General features: G+C 30.3%; 1 long non-coding RNA gene across 2 annotated transcripts; it reads right to left on the bottom strand.

Annotated features, from left to right (window-relative positions):
- Positions 1-1,617: 1,617 nt before the first annotated feature.
- Positions 1,618-12,192, bottom strand: LOC145271355 (uncharacterized). 2 transcript variants are annotated; one of them, XR_013865834.1, is made up of 2 exons: positions 12,121-12,192; positions 1,618-4,236 (listed from the first exon to the last, which is right to left on the bottom strand). It is a non-coding gene; the product is annotated as an uncharacterized LOC145271355 (long non-coding RNA). The 2 variants fall into 2 exon arrangements; XR_013865835.1 differs by having other exon boundaries at positions 1,618-4,623; positions 12,121-12,189.
- Between the last annotated feature and the right edge of the window lie 1,230 nt (positions 12,193-13,422).

Raw genomic sequence — 13,422 nt, 5'->3', positions numbered from 1 at the left:
GAAGTTGATTCAAGCAAAAAAAACTTCATCATAATTATCATCATAATCATCATCATAATCATCATCATAATCACCACCACCGTTGAATTGAACAGCTTTTCGAAATTGACTTTCAAATCTTTTTGGTCATTTGTATTTCTATCAAGTTGATTCTTATCGTTTTCTACCTTGGTCTTCCCCTGTGATATTTATTTAGTACACCAATTCACTACTAAACAAACAACTAACATCTATTCATTCAATATTGCATAACTATCAAAGTCCATTGTTTTGCAAACATCACCTTATATTGTGCAGATTTAATATTAATTTGAAATCATCAAATTATTATCATATTTACTACTAAACAAACAACTAACACCTATTCATTCAATATTGCATAACTATCAAAGTCCATTGTTTTGCAAACATCACCTTATATTGTGCAGATTTAGTATTAATCTGAAATCACAAATAAATTATCTTTAAAGCTCACATTACTCATCCATCATATTATTCTCACATTTTTCAACCTAATTTCTTACAATTCTCATATTTAACTTTCATACATCATCACATTGTATATACATGTCTGATAAACACTTCCCTTTGAAAAGAGTAGTAACACTCCGTGTTTCAATGTGTGAATTCACTCAATATAGTCCATTTGCATATGGCTGTTGCAATTCAAGGAAACTGACATTTACAGCATATTTATTATCTAATAGCTAATAGCTAATAATGGAAAAAATATTGAATTCATTTGATTTTCATTAGGTGATAACATTCAATTTACATGTACATAAATTAAATATCTCCCACATCAAAAAACACTTACATTTTGCAACTCTATTCTAAAATGCATAATGATTGGTTATTTTAAGAGTGAATTTTGTATATAAAATATCTAAATATACACATTCACCTTAGCTCTCTTCATTACAACTGTTTTGTTAATGGGATGACAATTTTATGTTTTCATAGAAATTTTCCTCCCATCAACTCCTCAGATGCGATTTCCATTCGATGTTATTAACAAAGAATTAGTTTGTCCATGATACAATGAGTGTTTGTTTGAGAAAAGAAGTTCTATCTCCACATTGTTACAGGTCGGCCATCTTATATATATATATATATATATATATATATATATATATATATATATATGTACAACTTTTGTTGAAATTCAAACACATTCTTTCTCTTATAACTTTTGTTTATTTCATCTTGCATCTCTTCCTTACAACTGTTTCATTAATTATATGACAATTCTATGATTTTATCTTTTCATAGAAATTTTACTTTCATCAACTCATCAGATGTGATTTCCATTAGATATTATTAACAATGAATTAGTTTGTCCATGATAAATATGGTGTGTCCGTTTGGGAACAGAAGTTCCATCCACACATTGTTGGAGTTCGGCCATCTTAGATAACTTTAAAATGTTCCAATATCATCATCATCATGGTTGCTTTAACGTTTGTCGAATTGAACACGTTTTTGAAGTTGATTTTCAAACATATCTTTTTGGCATTTATTGAAGCAGTATTAGTTGCTGGTGGCCGAATCTGTTAAATAGTATGAATGCAGAGTACAGTTTTGCAATCGTTACTTCCTACAATGGTATTTTCCTTCTTTTTCATTTGTTTATTTAAAGCATCTCTCTACCTCTTGGAGCAGTGAAGAATAATAATTGTACAATTACCTATTCTTTATTGTTCTTGTAATCTGTGTAAGGTTTTGCTGAATTCTATGACCAGATTTCATCAGATCTGGTAAAACATTCAATTTTGTGGTGTTATTCCTGATGATAACAATATGAATTGTCATGCTGAGACGATCTTATGTGAGAGTTGCATTTTTAAAAAATATTTAGTCAAAGTTTACTTGTGATTAAGCACTCTTATATCAATTTGTCATGACAAAACCATATACAGTGAAAAAATATTTGGTCAAAGTTTACTTGTGATTAAGCAATCTCATATAAATTTGTCATGACAAAACCATATACAGTTAAAAAATATTTGGTCAAAGTTTACTTGTGATTAAGCACTCTTATATCAATTTGTCATGACAAAACCATATACAGTGCAACTGAAGAGACTTAAGTGTTGTGTCAGCCAGGCATTCAAACTTTTGTTTCATTTTACTCCCGTCTCAAAAATCAAGGGGATCCTTCCTGAGGCTGACGTTTAATCTCTATATAAGATTTATAAATATTCAAATATTTAACTCTCTCTCACTTATTGACCAGTTAACTATGTTATAACTTTTTTTTTGGTCACTTGGTCTTACTGGTTTCTAGGTAAAGTATCCATCTAGTCTGCAGAAGTAATAGCTTATTATTGTTATTATAGGCAACACACCTTAGAGCAGGCACACCAATCCTCAAAAAAGTCATACGAAGGATAATTTATTTGGTCATGGTTTACTTGTAGGAAAAAAAACATGTTTATGCCAGATTTAATTATTTTCTTTTGCGTATCTTTTGTGTATTTTTATTTTGTGTTTTTTTTTGTTCATATTTTTGCTTATTTTCTCATCAGTTTACTCCAGGTTTTGATGGAGTATCCTGCCTGATGCCAAATATTAACCCTCTAACTCAAGGGAGAGATCATTTTAAGATTCTGATCGTCATTTTAAGTACAATCGCCTGAATCTTGCTTGCACTTGATTTACTGGGAATATTTGCGAGGTAGTTTTTGAAATTCTTTTTCATGAGTCCAGTTGCTCCTATAATTACTGGAATTATGGAGATCTTCCTAAGATTCCAGTTTTTTTTCATGTCATGTTGACATTTTTTTCTTTTCATGTCATGTTGACATTTTGTTCTTTTCATGTCACGTTGACATTTTGTTCTTTTCATGTCATGTTGACATTTTGTTCTTTTCATGTCATGTTGACATTTTGTTCTTTTCCCTTTCAGCTCTGTTTAACGCATCATCGTTGGGACATGATTTTCTACTCAAGTTGATTCTTTCTCCTTCTTCTCTCATATTACTACGTCAGCTTTTATGGCTCCGTGTTTTATGTACTTATCTGTAGCAATTGGATAATCATACTGGATGGTGTATGACTTATTTCTCTTCTTTTTAGTATAGGTTCCCAGGATTTGCTGCTTTTACATTCGATATTACACTTTTTACACATCATCTGGTGGATATATTTACACACTCCATTGTGTCGGATCATAAAATAGCCATCCCCCAGTAGAACTTTACAGTTGGGTGTCATGTGGCTTACACTCTCTACTGCATTTGCTGTCATTGCTTAGACCACTCATTTTCTTAAATGCATTGATCATCAAGCTTAGATCTTGGGCTGCCATTATAATTATGAGCAATCGTCTTTTCAGCCAGTCTACTGAGCCTTCTTGTGTGTATTCATATGTTGTTTCAAATGATGACTGCGTGCAAATCTACATCCACATATGTCACATAAAAATAATTTCACTCCCGTGTGTGTGTATATATGAACTTTCAAACCTGATCGATCAGAAAATGAAGCTGGACAAATTGTACATGCATATGGCTTCTCTCCTGTATGGATGCGCGCATGTTTTTTCAAGTGTGATGAATCAGAAAATGCTTTACAACAAACACCACATGAATAAGGTTTCTCTCCAGTGTGTATTCGCATATGTGTTACCAGATTGCCTTTCTGTTTAAATGAAGAGCCACATATTTCACAGGAAAATGTATTCTTTTTAGAATGGGTCCGCTTGTGTGAAGACAACTCAGTGTTGCTTTTAAATGAACTTCCGCAAACTTCACAAGAATAATACTTCTTTTCTGTGTGTCTTCGCATATGTCTTAGCATATTGCTTTTCTGTCTAAACAAAGAGCCACACGTTTCACAGGAAAATGTTGTTTCTTCAGAATGCGTTCGCTTGTGTGCATAAAATGTAGAACGGCTTCTAAATGAACGTCCACAAACTTCACAAGAATAAGGTTTCTCAATTGTGTGAATTCGCATATGTCTTTTTAAAATTAATGCAGTAGAAAAGACCGAGTCACAAATTGTACAAGCAAATGGTTTCTCTCCCGTGTGACTACGCACATGACTTATCAGCATGGATTCGTAGTAAAATGAACGTCTACACTGAACACAGGAATGTCGTTTTTCTTTAATCTTCTTTTCTCCAGCGTGTTCTTGCATGTGTTTTTTTAAATGTATTTCACAACAAAATGACGATCGACACACTTTACAGATAATTACTTTCTTTTCAGTATGAGTTTCCATGTTGACTTTTAACTGAAAATGTTAAAAAAATGAAAATCTACAAGGAAATGTCAAGTAAATACTTTTGTTTACATATATTTTGCAAAGTTAATTTTTTTTGAAGATGTATTAAATTTACAGTAAATTAGTTTCACTTTAAAAATTATTACATTTTCTTTACAAAATAAACCTTAACACAGTCCACCTGAAAAGAAAACGTTTTGTTCAATATGAGATTCTTCATAAATACATCTGTATTTTTTTCTTGATAGATACTTTCTTTTGTGGTTTGTATTAAGACCTTCTTTACCGGTTTTAATATTGTAAAATATTGTAACAATTGGTAAGTCTGCTACATTAAATACAGACTAAAAACTCATCTTTATGGAATTTGACAACCTCGTTAATATTTTCATCCACCTGTAAATAAACATAAACATATTAATATATATACTATTAAAAATAGTTTGTTATAAAATAAATATGTTTTTTACTAAAGTTTATTTTTTCATAGAACGTTTTGAAATGAATAAAAAATGAATTGAGAAATAAGGATAAAGCATAAAATTTGTGTTTGATGTATTTAACCATTTGATGTTTATTTTGTTCTGCTGATGAGCAACGTATCACAATCGATGTATCGATCAATATGATTTGCAAAACATAAATAATAATAATAATAGTAATAATAATAATGATAATAACAAATATAATAATATTAATAATAATTTAGATCTAATTTTATCTGTCGTTTTAGACTATATAGAGTTTAATTTCAGGAAGAAATATTTCATTTTCAAAAGAGATATGTCAAAGTAACTATAAGAAGCAAATAATAATAATAATAATAATAATAATAATAATAAGAAGAAGAAGAAGAAGAAGAAGATTTTACATCAAATTTTATCTGTCAGTTTAGATGATGACAAGTTTAATTCCAGGAAGAAATACTTTCATTTTTGCACAGGATGCTTGACAACCATTGCTTTTGTATATAAAGACGTCTTCTGTACTAATATGAATCCATATCATTTGAAGTGAAAAAAAATTGGTTTTAGAAAATTGGTGGAGATTAGATAATATTTGTTGATTCAATAATAATTCAAAGAACATGTAATCCATCATTCAAAGAACATGTAATCCAATCTGGCATCAATTGAAATGGATGGCTCTCGTCTTGGGGAGGCTCCATGTTTTGACAAGCTTCTGGGTTTGACCTTTACTCCTGATCTAAAATGGAACATGTACATCAAATCTGTTGCAAGGGACGCTGGGAAAATGGTGGGATCCTTCTACCACTCCAGAAGATATCTCATTACTAATGCTAATGCAATTCTCTATCTATATAAGAGTCAAGTACGTCCAAGGATGGAGTACTGGTGCCACATCTGGGCAGGAGCTGCTAAAAACAGCCTGTCCTGCCTTGACAGAGTACAAAATAGACTTCGTGGTTTAGTGGGGGATGCCCTTTTCTCTTCCCTGCAACCTCTCTCCCATAGAAGAGGCGTTGCGAGCCTGTCTTCATTTTATCGTTATTTCCATGACAGGTGCTCGTCTGAGCTCCAATCCCTCGTCGCTCCTCGCCAATCTTTCACAACAAACACCCGTCTGGCTGAAACTACTGTCAATAATTTTCCCCACTCTTTATCTGTGCCTAAATCCAAACGTAGATTCCATGAGCAAAGCTTCTTTCTTAGAACTGCACGCCAGTGGAACTCTCTGCCGCTTGCCTGTTTCCCACCTGACTACAACATAGACGTCTTCAAGTCCAACATAAACAAACTCCTGACAAACCGCCCCCTTAAGTAAGACACTATCAAAACCCCCAATACTAATGATTATTACAATACTATCTCATTGATTACTGTACACGCAATAACCCTTATCCCTGAGTGGCCTTCGGGCCTTGATAAATAGTGACCCCTATGTAAAAAAAAATATGACATTAGGAAAATATTTAATAGAAAATTAATTCTATAAAAATGTATTGTGCTAATGTTGTGGTGACTCACATACGATGAAAACATATGAATTCTTTCGATCTGCATGAATAAACTAAGAGATACGACTCTCAAGATTGTCTTTGCACTTTGTAGCACACAATCTTGGATGTAATTGTTTTTATATAATTTACCTTTTTAATCCATATCCGTGTTTGTGTTTTTTTAATGAAACTCATAGGCCAAAAAAACTTGTCAATTAAAGATTAAAATTCATGAAGAGGTTACCCACAACAACTTTGCAAATGTGTATTTGCAAACACATGATGGACATCTGAACTTAAAATACAATAGTGTTCCTCAACAACTTTGCAATAAAGAACTCGAATTTATAAAAGAGATAAGCATAATAACTTGGCAATAAATAACTAAAAATTAAAAAAAGGATCACCAATAAAAATTTTCATTTCGAAAAAAAAAAAAAAAATGTTTTGTTGAACACCAAAATAAGTTTTCAAAATTTTACTTCATGATATTTAAAACTAAAGAAAATAAAACGGAAAGCACGTTGCTATAATTGAATTGTCTTTTTTTTTTTTAATTTTCAGAAAAAGAAAACATTCTTTGCAACTTACATTGGTAAACCGTAATCAGTAAAGTTACAGTGTTTTTCTTATTTGAGTAAATTTTAATCTTGGAAAAACGTCTAAAAGATGGGGGACTTTAAAGACATAATTTTTTCGATATGATATTTGGACCAGCATCAACAGCAAGCTCTAAAAAGACAGCAGAAAGATAGCGAAAGACAGAAGAAAATGGAAGAAAACATGTTTCAACAACAAGAACTGTAAAAACAAGAGATGCTTTAATAATCAAAAACTGAAGAAAGACTGATTCGATAGAAACAAGAAATACAAAGGAATCAAAAGTTTTAACAAACTCCAAATCTTAACCAATAAACCCAACACAGACAATAACACAACGTTTTCACAAAACATTGTACAGCATACAATGGGGATGTTTACCTATGTCCTTGATAAAAACCAAACGTTTAACCCATTCTTTGGGAGGTAATTGCAAAGATAGGCCTGATGTGAAAATTTTGCTTTCAGGAAACACACACACACACACACACTACATTATATCTAAAAAAAGACGTTGGATCATTTCAGAAGGCAATAAATAACTGACAAAACTTTTTAGTCTCAGTACATCTTTTTAATAAAGATAATGATGTTTCAATTTAGATATGTGGGATGACAAACATTATTAAACGTTTGTCTCAGTCATAAACAAGCACTGTAACGACTTTGGTCAAGCAGAATAATCAGCAGATGATTGTAAATGTCTCGTTTTTTGCTCAAGGGCAAGTGTTGGAAAAATGATGAGATTAAATGGAGAGTATTAAAAAAACTGGAAAGCGAACCAAATCTCACTTTACAGAAACCTGCAGAGGATTGTCAGAGGGTTATGAGTGTGAGAAGCGATTCTAAAAACATGGAGGAATTGGGTGCTGCATACGCCCGGAAAGCACATATCTAAATATGAAGTATATAAAAACACAAAAAATATGTCCAACCACAGTCTCAGTATAAAGCAAAGAATTCCCCCAAAGAAAAAAAATGTTTGTTCATATTTTCAAAGCGAGGGGACTGATGAAAAACAATTAACCATTAGACAATGTTACTGTTGCGGTAAACTGCCCTGGGAAAAAAATCTACTCATTTTAAAATACAAATCATTAAAATTTTGGAAAACTTGGTTATAAACGGTAGTATTCTAAAATCAAACGCAAACCAATAAATAGATTCAGAATCTTAAAATCCAGCAAAAGTCAGGCAAAGTTTACGTAAATACATAATTTCAAGATATTAAATAAAAATGTGTGACTACACTTATGTACTGGGTCAGATCTTAAAATTATCAATTTACATCGGAGAAGAAACTTAACAAACCTACTTTACAGAAAAAACTAAAATTAGCTTGCACAGTGACTGGCAATAAGATTAATTTTATTGGAGAATTATATTTTTAGTAAATTTGAGTAGAACTATTAAACATTTGTACGCATACGACCTAAAAAAATTTTGCAAATCAGTGAAGAAAGTGGTCCGAGTTTTTCTCAAGATTTAGTATATAAATAAAAAAGATTTAGCATATGAATAAAAACAATTTAGTATATGAATAAAAAATATGATTTAGCATATGAATAAAAAAAAGATTTAGTATATGAATAAAAAAAAGATTTAGTATATGAATAAAAAAAAGATTTAGTATATGAATAAAAAAAAGATTTAGTATATGAATAAAAAAAAGATTTAGTATATGAATAAAAAAAAGATTTAGTATATGAATAAAAAAAAGATTTAGTATATGAATAAAAAAAAGATTTAGTATATGAATAAAAAAAGATTTAGTATATGAATAAAAAAAGATTTAGTATATGAATAAAAAAAGATTTAGTATATGAATAAAAAAAGATTTAGTATATGAATAAAAAAGATTTAGTACATAATAAAAAAGATTTAGTACATAATAAAAAAGATTTAGTACATAATAAAAAAAAGAGTTAGTACATAATAAAAAAAAGAGTTAGTACATAAATAAAAAAAAGATTTAGTACATAAATAAAAAAAATTAGTTCATAATAAAAAAAGGCTGAAGAAAACAAAAGACTTAAAGATCCTAAAATTAACTAAAACAAACTAAGACAGGAGATGAAAATGCTGAATTGTCAGAAACAAAAATCTTCAATTAATAAAATATTTATATGATTTATCTTTAAAATATCGCATTCTTTCTTTGTACATACGAATTGCATATTACTTTAAACAAAAAGATTAAATTAAAAAAAAACATGACAATCAGATTTACCTGCCCATTTCTATGTATCACTACGGGGTTTCTGTCTTTGAAAATCTAAAATAAGTTACATTCCCGATAAGAAAGGGTACTAATACAACCTATTAACAGCGCTATTTATAGGCAGTATTTTCAAGTAAAAAAATAATTGAATTTATTTAAGTGAAAGTAGAGAATTATTTGAAAAAATCACCCACTCCACGTCTACACACCAAAATGTGCAGCTGGTTTACAAGTTAAATCAAATTTACTAAAAAAACGTACAAATATAAAGCAATGTTAAGATGCTTACCTTCCTTTCTACCAAATGTAAACAAAATACAACATGAATTGCGTTTTAAAATTAAAAATGTAAAACAAACTTAAGTTTATTAATGCATCCTTTATAAAAAAAATATATTGTAGTAAATACTTAAATTTTGTTTAAAATTATGTAATGTGTTTTTGTTTGATGTTTCAAGTAATAGCACAGACAAGGGTTTTCACAATCACATCTCCAGATCGTTTGTTTGGCTCATTAGATTTAATCTCACGGTACATAATAATAATAAATAAACTACACAATTTACATCGGTTGTCGGTCCTGGATATGACCTTAAACTATATCCGATGGTAAGGCCCCAGCTTGCGGGCTTTGCAGAGTGTGGAGCAACCCATTAATTGCCATTGCTCCCAGGTCCACTTTAACCTGGAGTGGAGTGGTAGTACCTGTTAGGGTCCCAACTATGGATTAAATAGAAACTGACTTGACACAATTCTATTAAAAACGTCTTCTTCAAAATTACTGGATTTGGCATTAAATGACCCAAAAAGGGTTGATATGCCGTAAAACAAAAATAATCAACTGCATCGGTTGTCTAAAATCGTCTCCAGGGAACTCGCAAAGAAAATATTAAACTATTAACAAAAAACGTTTAAAGATATGATTGGAGACAAATGCAAAAATGGCAGATTTGCCGTTTAGTTGTACAAACATCCTCGAACCATATAATCACTAAAATACACTCTGAAAGGTCGACACCAGTATCGAACAGAAGTTTATTTACATGTTTCACAAACTTTAAATTACTAAAATATAATCGCAGAATTATTGAAAACGTAAGCATGGGATTAAAATTTCATTTAAATTCACCACATTGTTTAACCAATGAAAAGATGAAGCTTTAAAATGATTAAATATGTTTTATTTTATAATTTAAAATGAAAAACATTGAACAATAAAAATAAAATTTTAGGTACTTATGTATTTTTTGTGCTGAAACAATAATGGTTAAATATTACCTTATGCTTCAACAAAACATCGATTACTTTAATTTGTTTTTTAGGGGTATTCGAGGTCACTGACAACGAATCTGAAAACAAACCTGTCGCAAATTTACCGTTTGCATAGTGAAATGACTTATATCATGCTGGGATCTTTAAGCGGCCATTTGAAATAAGAAAATATAAAAATATTATATATATATGTGTGTGTGTGTGTGTGTGTGTGTGTGTGTGTGTGTGTGTGTGTGTGTGTGGTTCATTCTTTTTTTGTGTCTTACGTAGTTTTAAATGCATATTAATTGATCCAAAACAAAGTTTATACGAGCGGTTTACAAAAACATTAGCACCAAACATTTTTATATTTTTCGTTCTTTTTTGGGGGTGGGTATGAAATTATAGATCTTGTGTAGTTAAACAGGTGCTTCTGCAGTTTAATTAACCGTTTTTTCCATAAGTAAGGTGTCGACATTCTGTTTACATTGGCGCGCGTCCTAACGCCAACCCGCCCCTGCCTCCTCCCCCTTGTCGCATCTGCTAATGTAAACAGAAAACATTAAAATCTCCTAAAAATGTTAAAGGGTGTTGTAATCAGTAAATGTTGGCGTATTACTTATGGAAAAATGGTTAATTAAACTGCAGAAGCATCTGTTAAGTTCTATAATTGAATCCCCCCCAAAAATATGAAAAACATAAAAATGTTTGGTGCTTATGTTTTTGTAAACCGCTTGTGAAAAATATGATTTAGATCAGTCAAAATGCATTAAAACTACGCAAGACAAAAAAAAAAAAAAAATGAACCACATATATTTTTTTTGAAAATTTTCTTATTTCAAATGACCGCTTAAAGGTTCCTGTGCGATGTGATAAGTCACTTCACTGCGTCTATTCACACGCAAGTGCATCATGTAAGAAAAACACTACTGAAGGTGGTGAAATGGCGCAAAATAGTTCCAAGGCCCAGGGGTTCATACCATGCAAACGATAATTTTGCAACAGGTTTGATTATCAGATTCGTTGTCAGCGACCTCAAATACCCCTAAAATAACAAATTAGAGTGGCCAGTGTTCTATTGTAGCATAAGGCAATATTTTCAAAAACATGTTATTTTGAAAGCCATTCTTAACGTGGGGAAGGTATTTAGTAACTATTCTATGTTTCCACCTTATAATTAAAAATAAAAATAGATATGTGGAAACTTTAATGTAACTAGAAAAGACTATTTAAAAATAGCACAATACCCAAAATGCATCAGCACCAAATTTTGGTTTAATTTTCCAGTACGTATTGTTCTCGAATGCATATGATGGCAGACGCTATTTTTATAGTTTTTTTTTCTTCTTTCTCAGTTTAAATTTACGTTTCACGATATCATTTTATAAAATTGTAAGGTGAAAACACAGAATACTTACAAAACACCCTCCCTTCCTCATGATAAGAATGGCGTTCACGATAATAACATTATTTCAGCAGTCAGCACCGAATCGTTTTAAAACTTCATCTTGTATTATTAAAAAACAAAATTAAACAATGTGATTAATTTAAATTAAAATTTTTAAAACATGATCACATTTTCAATAATTACGTGATTATATTTCAGCCATTAAAAGTTTGTAAAACATGTAAACAAACTTCTGCTCGATACCGATGTCGACCTTTAAGAGTGCCTTTTAATGATTACATGGTTCAAGGATATTTGTACAACTAAACGGAAAATCTGTTATTGTTATTTGTTTACATGCAAACTTGAAACATTGAATAACTTCTTTATATAAAAAAAAAATCATAATGGTTCGAACTTGCCCTCACATGAAAAAAGAACCCATAAAAGCAACAAAATTCAAGAAATACTTACTTTATGTTAGAGAAATTTCTGTTAAATGAAACGATACGCGTTTTAATGTTGGAAGTTAAAATTAAAGATGGCAGCCGGAAAAGCAAGTTCGCAGAAAATTAATGCATCATTGTTAAACGGTGAATATTACGCATTAAAATTTTTTATTTTATTTGCCACAATATTTTGATAATTTGACGGGGACAAAATCAAACAAAACATGACAGGGCATTTTTACCGAATGACCAAGACATGACCGTTTACGTCGAATGTACGAGAGGCAGGCACTACAATTTTTGTGTGAACTTTTCCAAAATGTACACATGATCTGGTGATGTCATCAATTGATGTGCTTGATGCGAGCCACGGCGAACGATTTTTTTTTTTAAACTAATATTTACTACTGTAATTTAATACGAATTTATTTTACATTCAAATAGTTTACTTAAAGATTACATTATCGAAAAAAAAAAAAAAAAAGATTCACTATTATCGTTAGAAATAATTAAGTAAAATCTGTTTTTGTTTTTTTTGTTTTTCAGTGGGGGTAGAAAACATAACGCAAAAATAAAATGTTACGCGACTTTTTTTTACACTAACGGAAATTATTAAAAAAAAAAATAAATAAACAACGTACTTTTAATAGATAATTTGGTTATTTTTGTAATAAACACTGACAGAATAATTGGGTTTAGCTGTGAAGTTTTAGAACGGCGAAAGCAACTGCGGAAGTGAATGTTTTCAATTAACCAGTTCATTTTTTTCAGTTCCGTCTTCCGTATTTTATTTCATAAAACAAGACATACAAGAATATCGCAGTGCTAAGTGTGTCAGAATCTTTTGGGAATTTTTGACACCCCTAACCCAAAACTGCGAATAAATTATATAAAAAACACTTGTAATTTCTCTTTTTAAAGTGGGTTGTTTATTTTCTTTATGGTATATACTTCAGAATTAAACTATTAAAATTGTTTAAAAAAAAATAGAAATATTATAAAAAAAAAAAAATAAATAAAACAGTGTTTACAAAGTGCCTACGCGCTTTCATGCAGCCATTTATTTACGTAATAAAATCAATACAATTTAACGAGTTAAATATTTTTCAATTTTTAAACTTTAAAATTTAAAGTTTTACGTTATGTTCAGGTTCAATGTGAAATTTTATGCTCTTTCCAATAAACTGAATATAATTTTCTAGACAAAAGTTTTTTTTAAAATTCACCCCTTGTTACTTGCAAATTTACCTGTAAAGTCCAAAGTTTAAAACCTTTTTTTAATACCACGTTGAATTTTTTTTTTAGTGAAACCTTATAATCTTTTTAT

The sequence above is a fragment of the Euprymna scolopes genome, chromosome 46, assembly GCF_053919585.1.
Source record: "Euprymna scolopes isolate OS-2025 chromosome 46, ASM5391958v1, whole genome shotgun sequence".
Classification (NCBI taxonomy): domain Eukaryota; kingdom Metazoa; phylum Mollusca; class Cephalopoda; order Sepiida; family Sepiolidae; genus Euprymna; species Euprymna scolopes.
This window is presented reverse-complemented; position numbering and strand designations above follow the sequence as displayed.